General features: G+C 44.4%; 1 pseudogene; it reads right to left on the bottom strand.

Moving 5' to 3' along the window:
- Positions 1-1,785: 1,785 nt before the first annotated feature.
- On the bottom strand, positions 1,786-10,754 carry LOC101125998 (small ribosomal subunit protein uS17-like; annotated as a pseudogene).
- Between the last annotated feature and the right edge of the window lie 928 nt (positions 10,755-11,682).

Raw genomic sequence — 11,682 nt, 5'->3', positions numbered from 1 at the left:
TAAAGACCCAATCCCCCAATATGGTCATATTCTGGGGTACTGGGGGTGAGGATGTCAATGTACAAACTTTTTGGAGTTTGTCCCATGACAGGTGTGTTTGTTGTTGTTGTTGTTTGTTTTTGTTTTTGTTTTTTGAGACAGAGTCTTGCTCTGTTGCCCAGGCTGGAGTGCAATGGCGTGATCTCGGCTCACTGCAGACTCTGCCTCCCAGGTTCAAGTGATTCTCCTGCCTCAGCCTCCTGAGTAGCTGGGATTACAGGCTCCCGCCACCATGCCTGGCTACTTTTTGTATTTTTAGTAGAGATGGGTTTTCACCATGTTGGCCAGGCTGGTCTCAAGCTCCTGACCTAAAGTGATCCACCTGACTTGGCCTCCCAAAGTGCTAGGATTACAGGCATGAGCCACCATGCCCCGTCCCATGACAGGTGTTTTTGACCAAGAAAAGGCACCCAATTTATATTTTATTATTTAAGAAGGCAAATTTTGAAGCATGTTAAAGGACTAAGAGAAAAGTTTCCATTGGAGGAAAAACTCAGAAACTCAGAGTGGTGAAACCCAGATTTGCTTAGGTTTAGTTTGTTTGTCTGTTTGTTTGTTTCTGAGACAGAGTCTTGCTCTGTTGCCCAGGCTGGAGTGCAGTGGCACGATCTCGGCTCACTGAAAACTCCATCTCCCAGGCTCAAGCGATTCTCTTACCTCAGCCTCCTGAGTAGCTGGGATTACAGGCACACGCCACCACATCCAAATTTTTGTATTTTTAGTAGAGACAGGGTTTCACCATGTTGGCCAAGCTGGTCTTGAACTCCTGACCTCAGGTGATCTGCCTGCCTTGGCCTCCCAAAGTGCTGGGATTACAGGCGTGAGCCACCGCGCCGGCCGCTTGCTTACGTTTAGATAGCTAATGAGTGGTAAGGGATTCCACTGAGTTCTAACCCAGCATTCTTATCTCCTTCCCCCCGCCCCCATTCCTCAGCACCACTTCTGCATGTCATTCTAAGTTTGCACGCCTCTTCGTATATGAGAATGATTCTTACAGCTTCTGGTGATTGGATGCTTTATTCAATAGAGCTGTTATTTCCCTGGGGCTGAAAGGCAGAGACATAGGCAGTTTTACAAGAGAGATTGAAAAATATAACAACGACACAAAAGGGTGGGGCTGTCCCAAGAGGACTGCTTGCTACTGTGTGCTTGCTTCAAATCTCCACTAACTCCTCATAAAACCTGGGACTGGAATTCTCCAGGCCCCACGGCTGCTATCACAGCTGCCTGTACCACACATGTGCCTCCCTGATGTGGCAAGGGTGGCCATATGTGGCTTATTAATAAACTTTCTCTGTCTTACAGATTGCCTCGAAGATGCCAGATTTCCCCAAAGACTCTGTTTGCTGGACTGTCTCCCTCTTTAAGTCTCCAGTAGCTATAAACACAGCCATCTCTGTCTTAATTCTTAACGACTGGAGGTAAAAGATTCTGCTGCTCTAATGCATTCAATCTAAACAGGTGATCTATTGTTACAAGGCATTAAATTAAACAGTATATCACTTTGATATAGTTTGGCTGTGTCCCCACCCAAATCTCATCTTGAATTACAGCTCACCTAATACCCTCGCAGTATACGAGGGCCCCAGTGGGAGATAATTGAATCATAGGGACGGTTTCCCCCATACTGATCTCGTGGTAGTGAGTAAGTCTCATGAGATCTGATGGTTTTGCTTTTTGTGTTTTTTTGCCTGGGAATGAGAAAATAAATTTATTTCGTTGTGGGGAGCAGGCTGATGTCCAGCCTCAGAGCTCCTGGAACTGCTTCTTGGTGCTGGTGGCCTTGGTGACCTTGAGCACATCGAAGCGCACCGTCTTGCTCAGGGGCCGGCACTCACCCACTGTGACGATGTCACTGATCTGGACGTCCCTGAAGCAGGGGGACAGTTGTACGGACATGTTTTTGTGGCCCTTCTTGAAGTGGTTGTACTTGCAGATGTAGTGCAGTCTCGGCAGATGACAATGATCCTCTGCATCTTCGTCTTGGTTACCACGCCAGACAGGACCCACCCTCGAATGGAGACATTCCCAGTGAAGGGGCATTTCTTGTCAATGTGGGCGCCCTCAATAGCCTCTTGAAGCCCAGACTGATGTTCTTGTAGTACAACAGGGACTTCTCCTGCCAGTGTCTCCCAGCAGGACCCTCTTCTTGTTTTGAAAGGTGGTCGGCTGCTTTTAGTAGGCACCATCTGTCTGAATGTCCGCCGTCTTCCTGGCCGCCTGAAAGAAGGGTCTGACGGTTTTATAAAAGGAAAGTCCTTTCACTTGGCTCTCATTCTCTCTTGTCTGCCACCATGTAAGATGTGACTTTTACTTTCTGCCATGATTGTGAGGCGTCCCAGCCACGTGGAACTGTGAGTCCATTCCACCTCTTTTTCTTTATAAATTACCCAGTCTCGGGTATGCCTTTATCAGCCATGTGAAAATGGACTAACATACACTTCTTTCTTCATTGTCTTCTGTGAGACAGTAGATTTTGGAGGTTAAGGGAATTTGATTTAGATTTCTGGCTCTGCCTGTTCTTACTAGGTGTATAACATTTTGCAAGTTACCTAGCCATCCTAATACTGTTTTTCTTATCTCTAAAGTGGGGATAATAACAGAGTCTTCTCCTGAAGGTTATTGTGAGGATTAAACGAAAAGATGTAGGTGACACTAGTTGTGTAGTCTGAGACAGAATATGTACTCAATAAATGTTAGCTATTATCATTAGTATACATCTTGGAGGAGGATGGGAATGAACATGGGAAAAGTAACTAAGAATTAGCTTTTTGTTCCTACCAAGCAGCTGGAGTTTGGGTCTTAAGTTTTCAACTTGATATGTCATATATAAAATTCTTTTGCTAACTACCTATCGGATACTATGATTACTACTTGGGTGACTGGATCATTAGAAGCCCAAACTTCAACATCAAGCTATAGACTCACGTAATAAACCTACACATGTACCCCGTGAATCTAAAATTACAAAACAAATAAATAATTCATTAACTATTATTATTTTTTGAGACAGGGTCTCACTCTGTCCCCCAGGCTGGAGTAAAATGGCACAATCTCAGCTCATGGCAACCTCCAATTCCCAGGCTCAAGCAATCCTCCCGCCTCAGCCTCCCAAGTAGCTGGGACCACAGGAATGCACTGCCACAACTGGCTAATTAAAAAAAATATTTTTTTCTAGAGCTAAGGTCTCACTGATTGCCCGGGCTGGTCTCGAATGAACTCGTGTGCTCAAGCGGTTCTCCCACCTCAGTCTCCCAAAGTGCTGGGATTAGAGGTGTAAGCCACCATGCCCAGACATGAAATTCTTTTTTTTTTTTTTTGAGACACAGCCTCACTCTGTCACCCAGGCTGGAGTGTAGTGAGCTCGGCTCACTGCAACCTCTGTCTCCTGGGTTGAAGCGATTCTCCTGCCTCAGCCTCCTGAGTACCTGTGATTAATGGCATCCACCACCACACCCAGCTAATTTTTTTCTATTTTTATTAGAGAAGGGGGTTTCACGATGTTGATCAGGCTGGTCTGGAACTCCTGACCTCAGGTGATCCGCCCCCACTTGGCCTCCCAAAGTGCTGAGATTACAAGCATGAGCCACCACGCCCGGCCTAAAATTATTTTTCAGGTGGCTCATCCCCTTTCCTAGCTCATCCTTATTATATGAATGTGTTTGATATTTCTTTCCCATTTTTGCCATTCTCTTTTTATTATTACGAAACAATTCTGGCATATAAAAAGTATGGAGAACAGTACAATTAGTAAGCATGTACCCATAACCTACATTACGGGTAGGTTATGGGTACATGCTTTACAAAGCATTACAAAACGCATTACAAAACATAGTTAAAATCTGAAAGTTTCTATACACAATCCCCTAAACCTCTCCCAGGTCATCCGTCTAAAAAGTCCTACACACCTTTATTCCATCTTAAAATGAAAATTCTGGCAGGAGCTTACCATTTGGACAAAACTTCAAAATGGTAGTTCTGTTTGAGAGCTAGTAAAGGAAGACGGCAATGAATAAAGGCAATGAATATAACTGGGCCTCAAACTCTGAAAATTTTGTTTTCCTAATTGGGATTGTTCATCAGCTCAGAGAGAAAACTGCAGCCACATTTTTCTCTCATCCACAATATTCAGAGCAATGTTTTTCAAACTCTATTCCCTGACCCCTTAGTAAATCATGAAATCAATTTGGTGGATTAGGATCAGCAAGATTAAAAATAACAAAGCAGACAAAATAGAACAAAAGAAAGGATAAGCAAGGAGAAAATACCAAAGTGTGTAAGGAGGCCAGGCGTGGTGGCTCATTCCTGTAATCTCAGCACTTTGGGAGGCCGAGGCAAGTGGATCATCTGAGGTCAGGAGTTCAAGACCAGCCTGGCCAACATGGTGAAACCCTGTCTCTATTAGAAATACAAAAATTAACTGGACATGGTGGCAGATGCCTGTAATCCCAGCTACTTGGGAGGCTAAAGCAGGAGAATCATTTGAACCCGGGAGGCAGAGGTTGCAGTGAGCTGAGATTGCACCACTGCACTCCATCCTGGGCAACAGAGGGAGGCTGTCTCAAAAAAAAAGTGTATAAGGGTAAATTTTGTTGTGGAAGCTTTTGTTTCCTATTTGTATATGATTATGTATTTGTATATGTGCACACAGTCGCTATGTACTATTATATTCCTCTCCCATGGGTTATAATGAAAAAAACCCTGAGACCTGCTGTTGTGAAGACTTGACAATGTTCCAGAAGGCCTGATGTCCAGTCTTCAGCTTTTGGGTGAGAAGGAAGCGATGAGGCGGGAGGATAATATCAAGGCATTGCTTCAAGGACGAAGGCTTCTGCCTGGAAACTTGCAGCATGAAATATACAGTCTCAGCACTTCTGTCTCCCTACCTAAACCGTTTACTTCCTGGGGCTATACGTGGACAGAAGTACACCCTCCGACCAGAATGCTGAAAAATTTGACAGCCAAGCTTGAGTCTTATTTATCCTTGTGTTCTCAATCCTTCCTACTGCCCAGTGATTTTCAAAGCCATATGCATAAATTAGGTACTTCATTAAAGGTGTTTCAGGGATACCTGAAATGTGTCTGAATCAGGTATGGTAAGGCACGCAGACGTGGAAACGACTGTCATGAGGGAAGATGTTATTTGTACTTACAGATCCCTGGAAACAGGGGCTACAGCAGGCCACACAAGGCCACATGGGGAAGGACTGGGGTCTGTCGGGACACAGAGGGAGCGAGGGGTAAACAGGGGCAAGAGACTTTACTGTGGTTCTGCCGGAAGGAACAGGCTAGGCAGGGTAAGTAGGCTGAGCAGGTTCAGGGTTAGCTGGTTTGAATAATTTCAGTGGGCCTTGGGGTTGGGGGTGATGCCCCTAGTTTTGGTAACTGGTCCTGAGGTAAACAGGACACATGGTGGATAGTGGCCCTGAGTGCGAGAGCCTTGAGAGAGCTCGAGGAAGGAGGCGGTTGGGAATCTGGGCTCTGGCTTGGTTGGTTTGCACATGTGAGGTGTGCTGCGAGGCAAAATGTTCTCTACCTCTAGGAATTTGCTAGCCCTGAGAGGAGGCCTCTTTCCAGGGTCAGTAAGGCCCCAAGATGTCAAAGGATCAAACATACAAAAAAGGATCGCTGGAGGCCAGGAGTTGGAGACCAGCCTGGGCAACACAGTGAGGCCCCATCTACACAAAAAATGAAAACTAAAAAAAAGACATGATTAAAACAGTTTTTGAAATGGAGATAGAGTATCTGACCGATACAGTTTTTCTGTGCTCGTTCTATTGTGAGGCAAAAAGTAGAATATTTAGGCCGGGTGCAGTGGCTCACGCCTGTAATCCCAACACTTTGGGAGGCCGAGGCGGGCAGATCATCTGAGGTCGGGAGTTCATGACCAGCCTGAGCAACATGGAGAAACCCTGTCTCTACTAAAAATACAAAATTAGCCAGGCGTGGTGGCACATGCCTGTAATCCCAGCTACTCAGGAGGCTGAGGCAGGAGAATTACTGGAACCCAGGTGGCAGAGTTGCAATGAACTGAGATTACGCCATTGCACTCCAGCCTGGGCAAAAAGAGTGAAACTCTGTCTAAAAAAAAAAAAAAAAAAAAGAATATTTGCCCATAATTCATACTCTCTCTCTCTCCTTTTCCTTCCCTTCTTTACATGTCTAGTTTGGTGCTTGGTACATAATGGGCATTCAAAAGTGTTCAGTTTTCTTCCCTTTACATTTAAATATAATAATTTTGGCCAGGCGCAGTGGCTCATGCCTGTAATCCCAGTACTTTGGGAGGCTGAGGTGAGTGGATCACTTGAGGCCAGGAGTTTGAGACCAGCCTGTTCAACACGGTGAAACTCTGTCACTACTAAAAATACAAAAATTAGCCAGGTGTGGTGGCGCATGCTTGTAATCCCAGCTACAAGCTGGGCTTGGCAGAAGAATTGCTTGAACCTGGGAAGCAGGTTGCAGTAAGTCAAGATCATGCCACTGCACTCCAGCCTAGGCAACAGAGTGAGACTTTATCTCAATAATAATAATAATAGCAACAGAGTGAGACTTTATCTCAATAATAATAATACTTTTGAATTGGTAGATATAAACTAGTTTCTGTGTGAAAGTGGATTCATTAGAACATGTAATATTATTAAATGATTGTCTCTGCACTTGTGGAAATTAGCATTTCTGGCATACTAAAGCAAAGAAATGTGATAATAGTGGATTGTATTTATTAGAATTGTCAAGTAAAAATATAGAATGGCCAATTAAATTTGAATTTCAGGTAAACAACAAAAATGTTTATGTGTGTCCCAAATATTGCATGAGACATACTCAGGCTAAAAAATATATATATTTGTTGCTTTCTTGAAATTAATATTTAACTGGAAATTCTGTACTTTTATTTACTGACACCTTAATGTGGTAGGCAGAATTCTAAAAACAGCCCCCCACGATTCCATATCCTAATCTCTGGAGTCTGTGAATCCGGGAATCTACCACTCCCATTATTAAATTCTTATATACAGCTCTGTAGGACACAGTTTACCTTAAGAGAGGAAGGTTTTCCGGTGGGCCTGATCTACGCAAATGGACCGTGAAAAGCAGAGAACTTTCTCTGGCTGATAGAAGAAGGGGGCAGAAAAGAGGGCCGAAGACGAAATCACAGAGACTCAGAAAGTGAGAAGGACTCCATGCTCCACGGCTGACTTCGAAGATGGCAAAGGCTGCTGAGAAGAAATGTAAGCAACTTTGAGGAACCAAGAACAGCCCTTACCGACAGCTACCAAGGAAAAAAGCACTTCGGCACATCAATTGCAAGAACTCAAATTCTACCAAAACCAGGCTGAACTTGGAATGGTTTCTTCCCCAGTCTCCAGATAACAACTAACCCCAGCCAACACCTTGACCTTTGCCTTTGGCTAGCCTGTGCCTGAGACCCTGCTGAACCTCTCTGGACCTACAGAACTATGAGCTAATATTATGAGCATCATTTTCAGCTGCTAAATTGGTGATACTTTTTTTTTCTTTTTTTTTTTAGAGTCAGGGTCTCTCCCTGTTGCCCAGGCTGGAGTGCAGTGGCACAATCATAGGTCACTACAGCCTCCAATGCCTGGGCTCAAGTAATCCTTTTACCTCAGCTTCTTGAGTAGTTTACGGGCATGCACCACCACACCTGGCTAATTTTTAATTTTTTGGTAGAGATGGGGGTCTCACTATATTGCTAGGCTGGTCTCAGACTCCTGGCCTCAAGCAGTCCTCTTGCCTCAGCCTCCTGAGTAGTTAGGACTACAGGTGCCTGTCACCATGCCCAGCTAATTTTTTCAATTTTTTTTTTTAAGAGACGGAGGTATCTTGCTATGTTTCTCAGGCTGATCTTGAACTCCTGGTCCCAATTGATCCTCCAGGCTTGTCCTCCAGAGTAGCTGGGTTTACAGGCACAAGCCACCCTGCCCAGGTGTGCAGCACTTTCTTATGCAGCAAGAGAAGATGAATACTCCTAGTATTTATATGGCTTTTTTTTCAAAGCTTGTCACATATTTTTTTATTATTACTATTTGATTGTCAAATGTATGAGAGAAACCAGTCCATCAGTAAGATTTATGATGGCCAGGCGTGATGGCTCACACCTGTAGTCTCAGCACTTTGGGATGCCAAGGCAGGCAGATCACTTGAGGCCAGGAGTTCTAGACCAGCCTGGCCAACATAGTGAAACCCTGTTGCTACTAAAAATACAAAAAAAATTAGCCAGGCATGGTGGCACTCACCTGTAATCCCAGCTACTCAGGAGGCTGAGACACAAGAATCCTCTGAACTCGGGAGGCAGAGGTTCAGTGAGCCAAGATCATGCCACCACACCCCAGCCTGGGTGATGGTAAAAAAAAGAAAAAAAATTTTTTTTTTGATACCAACAAATGTTGAATAAAATACCTGAAGTAAGGCATGGATATTTTTGAAAACCTACATTTTTCTGCTTTTTCCTTCCTTTATGTTTTCCTTCATATTCTGAATAAGGAAGTCATTCTTTTGGAGAGGGATTCCCTTGCTCAGTACTACAGAAGAGTTTTTAAAAGAAGTGAGCTTTCACAAAGGATTGAAAACTAAAGACAAGAGTCAGTTTGAGGGCCTAAAGTTGACAAGATATAGAGAATTAAAGGTCTTCATAAAGATACAAGAAGAATCGTTCCAGAATGATTCTGTCACTTTGGCTATAGAGATAATGTAAAGCTTTATGTGTGTTCCACAAACTCCTATCTAAGTAAGTACATTTCTCTTTTGTGTGCGTGAAGCAGGGCTAACCCATAGGCAGTGAGTCCAGAGCCAGCCTCACTTAGTAAATGTCTTTTTTTTTTTTTTTGAGATGGAGTCTCACTCTGTGGCCCAGGCTGGAGTGCTAGAGTGCAGTGGCGCAATCTCAGCTCACTACAACCTCCGACCACCCTTCCGGGTTCAAGTGATTCTCGTGCCTCAGCCTCCTGAGTAGCTGGGATTATAGGCACATGCCACCATGCCATGCTAATTTTTATGCTTTTAGTAGAGATGGGGTTTTACCATGTTGACCAGGCTGGTCTGTAACTCCTGGCCTCAAGTGATCCGCCTACCTTGGCCTCCCAAAGTGCTGGGATTACAGGCATGAGCCAACATGCCTGGCCATATCTAAGTAAATTTGAAAAGTAGCCTGCCCCATTCTCCAGTCTACATATTGAGGAATAGGATTATCAAGAGAGCTGTAGCCAATAATCTGGTCTATGGGGTTTTTTAAAAGAAAAATCTTAGACAAATTAAGTTTAACAGAGTTTAATTGAGCAAAGAACAGTTTGAGAGTCAGGCAACCCCCAAGCCAGAATGCCTTCAGAGAGCCTCTACCACAGCCATGAGATGGAAGATTTATGGACAGAAAAAAGAAAGGACATGCAGGAAAACGGAAGTGAGGTGCAGAAACCGCGGATTGGTTACAGTTCGGCGTTTGTCTTCTTTGAACCCAGTTGGAACAGTCTGCTATCCTTCACTGACTGAAACTTAGTGATTGGCACAGAGTAGGTTATAGTCTATTTACACCTCCATTTAGGGTATAGTTCACCATGTACAGATAAACCTTTAGGCTGAACTTTAGATATGTAAGGAGGCAGATTTAGACTAAACTTAATTTAACAGACAAAGAAATGTAAGGCCGGGCGCCGTGGCTCACGCCTGTAATCCCAGCACTTTGGGAGGCCAAGGTAGGCGGATCACAAGGTCAGGAGTTCGAGACCAGTCTGGCTAACATGATGAAACCCCATCTCTACTAAAGATAAAAAAAATTAGCTGGGCGTGGTGGCACGTCCTGTAATCCCAGCTACTTGGGAGGCTGAAGCAGGAGAATTGCTTAAACCTGGGAGGCGGAGGTTGCAGTGAGCTGAGATTGCACTCCAGCCTTGGTGACAGGGAGAGATTCCATCTCAAAAAAAAAAAAAAAAAAAAAAAGAGTGAAATCATAGGGCTATGGAAAGGGAACCCGTGTGCTGAGTCAGCCTCTGGATAGGGGCCACAGGACTGATTGAGCCAGGAGTCACAGGTCTGGGTGGGGTCCGTCAGTTGCTAGAATGCAAAAGTCTGAAAAACATCTCAAAAGAGCAACCTTCGGTTCCACAATAGTGATGTTATCTATGGGAACAATTGGAGAACTCACAAATCTTGTGACCTCTGGCCACGTGACTCCGGAGCAGTAAGGGATTACAGAAAAACAGGCTAGGGCACATGACTGGTTATCATTTAGCTACATCTACCATTTTAGCAGAATTCAGGCTAATCCTAATCTTGTGGGCTTTCATTAGTCTCACAAAGGCAGTTTCAGTCCCAGAACAAGGAGGGGATCAGTTTTAGGGAGAGACTATGATCATCATTGCTTTAAAGTTAAATTATGGACTAAATTTCTCCCATGGTTAGCTTGGCCTATGCCCAGAAATGAGTGGGGACAGCCAGCCTGTGAGACTAGAAGCAAGGTGGAATCAGCCATGCTACACTTCTTTCACTGTTAGAATCTTTGCAAAGGTGTTTTCACTAGAGGCCTTCTTGTGCTGGCCTAGGGACTCACACTACTCAGAGATGGTGGAGATTGAGCCATGCTAGGTGGTTATCCACGCTGGCCGCCCAAGTGGCTCCTCAGAGGGAGGTTTACAGCATTTACCCCGCCCAGCTTCTTTTGATTCCACAGGCAAATTCCCGCTTATTTCTAAGATCTGGTTCATGATCCAGGGAGTCAATACCCACTTTTCTCTGTGCTTTCTTTGACCTAGTAGTTAAAATCATAAGCTCTAGAGGCAGATAAACTTAGGTTTCCTGGATCTAGAGTTAACTGCCTCTCTAATTTTCAATAAGTTGTTTAATTTCTCTAAGCCTCAGTTTCCACATCTGTAAAACTCATAGTGTATTGTAATAATTAACGTAGACTAGGCGTGGTGGCTCAAACCTGTAATCACAGCACTTCGGGAGGCTGAAGCAGGTGGATCACTTGAGGCCAACAATTCAAGACCAGCCTGGCCAATATGGCGAAACCCTGTCTCTACTAAAAATACAAAAATTAGCTGGGCATGGGCCGGGCGCAGTGGCTCACGCCTGTAATCCCAACACTTTGGGAGGCCGAGGCGGCAGATCACAAGGTCAGGAGATCGAGACCATCCTGGCTAACACAGCGAAACTCTGTCTCTACTAAAAATACAAAAAATGAGCTGGGTGTGGTGGTGGGCACCTGTAGTCCCAGCTACTCGGGAGGCTGAGGCAGGAGAATGGCATGAACCCGGGAGGCGAAGCTTGCAGTGAGACGAGATCATGCCACTGCACTCCAGCCTGGTGACAGAGCGAGACTTCGTCTCAAAAAAAAAAAAAAAAAAAAAAAAGTTAGCCAGGCATGGTGGCATGTGCCTGTAATCTCAGCTACTTGGGAGGCTGAGGCAGGAGGATTGCTTCAATCTGGGAGATGGAGGCTGCAGTGAGCCAAGATTGCACCACTGCACTTTAGCTTGGGTGACAGAGTGAAGTCCCATCTCAAAAAAAAAAAAAAAATTATTAAATAATGTATAAATGCAGTCAGCCTCATGCCTGGCATGTGTTACATTTTTAATAATTGCTACCCTCTGTCATTATTGATATTATTACTTTGTTGTATTGTTATTGTGT

This window comes from Gorilla gorilla, chromosome 1 (genome assembly GCF_029281585.2).
Source record: "Gorilla gorilla gorilla isolate KB3781 chromosome 1, NHGRI_mGorGor1-v2.1_pri, whole genome shotgun sequence".
NCBI classification, from domain to species: Eukaryota; Metazoa; Chordata; class Mammalia; order Primates; family Hominidae; genus Gorilla; species Gorilla gorilla.
This window is presented reverse-complemented; position numbering and strand designations above follow the sequence as displayed.